This window comes from Crocuta crocuta, unplaced genomic scaffold, assembly GCF_008692635.1.
Source record: "Crocuta crocuta isolate KB4526 unplaced genomic scaffold, BGI_CrCroc_1.0 scaffold327, whole genome shotgun sequence".
Classification (NCBI taxonomy): Eukaryota; Metazoa; Chordata; class Mammalia; order Carnivora; family Hyaenidae; genus Crocuta; species Crocuta crocuta.
The window spans coordinates 1,289,332-1,291,180 of record NW_027529176.1 but is presented as its reverse complement, the minus strand read 5'-3'; positions in this window follow the sequence as shown (position 1 = coordinate 1,291,180).

Here is a 1,849-nt window from a genome sequence, read left to right as displayed (position 1 = left end):
CACGCAGGAGGCGGCGGGGGGGCTGCCAGGCTGCCCTTGGGGACTGGAGGCCGCGCTCCAGAGAGAGCCCGGGGCGGGAAGGCGGTGGGCGGCGGGTCCTGAGGAAGCTTCTGGGGTCCGTCGCCTGTGATCTGCATTCTGCCCTCTTGCATCCTGCAGCTCCTTTGGGGCCAAAAGAGGTAACTGTCCTGGCAGCGAGTGTGGATTCAGACCACCTGGGCTCATTCCCACCTGGCACCACTGCTGACCGCCCACCAGCCCGGTCCTCTGTGGCCCTGACCCTCACCTTTTCCTCAGGCCACGATACAATTCACCCGAACCTGGCTGCGCCTAAGGCTTGTAATAAAAGAGAACCATGAAGAGCCAGGAGGCCGTCTCCCAGTTCTGTCTCCCTCACGGCCAGCAGTGGCCCGGTGGTGCCCAGGCTGTGGGCCCAGCCCGGGAAGGACGAAGCCCAGCGGAGCAGAGCCCACCAACCGCCATGAGCATGGCCCCCTGGGGTTTCCAGCCACAGAGACTGGGGGCCCACCTGCTAGTACAGAGTAGCCAGGATTATCCTGCCTGAGTGAGATGTCACTTCCTTTTCCTGTGTGCCAGCTTGTGCCTCTGGAATCCAGATTTCCTCGTGTGCAAAGTGGTCTCTCTCGCAGGGTTCTTACTACCTGAAGAGGTGACTGGCATGGTCAGGGGCTACAGACAGGCTGCCTCAGTGGTGGGACAGACCACGGGCACCAGCTGGGGCCAAAGGCCAGTCAGTGTGAGTTTGGGCCTCATCCCCTCCCCCCCTGCCTGGCCCCACTGAAGAGGCCTCTCCCCGTCCCCCGCTCCGGGCCCTTGCCAGCTCCTGGGGGCCCAGGGCTGGACCCTCGAAGTCATGGACAACTGCCAAAGCAACAGCGAGAGTAACGGGAGCCCTGGGCACACACTGGCTCAGAAGGACCTGGGGCAGCCACACGATCAGGCGCTGCTTCACGAACGCCGGGCACCCAGGCTTCCTGGCCAGGGCCAGAACCTCCATGTGACCAGCGCTGTCACCTTCTTCTTCTTTTTAAAAAATGTTTATTTATTTGGGGGTGGGGTGGGGAAGGGGGCAGAGAGATAAGGAGAGAGAATCCTAAGTAAGCTCCATCCGGCGTGGCTCGATCCCATGAGCCATGAGATCACGACTGGAGCAGAAATCAGGAGCCGGATGCTTAATCGACTGAGCCACCGAGGCGCCCACCCCGTCACCGTTCCACTTCTGGAGGGGGCCGATGTGGCCTCTGCTGGAAAATGATCTAAGGCAACAGAGGGAAGAGTACTCCCCAGAAGGAAAGGTGTGCTCTCCCCAGAACGCATGACGGAAGGGATCCTGAGCAGAAACAAACAGGCCCCCTCAGATGCACCCCTGAACCTGTTGGGAGGGAAAAATAACCCGCAGCCCAGGACGAAGTCACCCTTCTAGCCGGCAGAGAAGAAGCCGTCTTCTGGCACCTGGTCGTCAGAGGCCCCGCGAAAGCCTGAAGAAGACCGTTTGCCACCCGTTTTGATGATTTACAGAGTAACATCCATTGTTCACCTGGCCTTTGCTGGGATCCCATCCTAGGTTCCCGAAGCAGCAGTACCTTGGACCCCTTTCCATTAAGAGTCCCTTAACCCAACCGACGGGGAGAACCCCTCTCCTTCCCGAGTCCACTGGACGCTCCGTCTGCTACTGTCTACCTGTTGCTCACAGCGCTCAATACGCCGCACTCTTCTCCGGCTCGCGTTTGACTTCGGTCCTGCGAGAAGCCTGGAGGCCCCTCGGCCGATCCTGCGGACCTGCCCTGGGCCCTTGGGCCGCGCCTGCCGCCGTCAGTTTTAAGCGCGC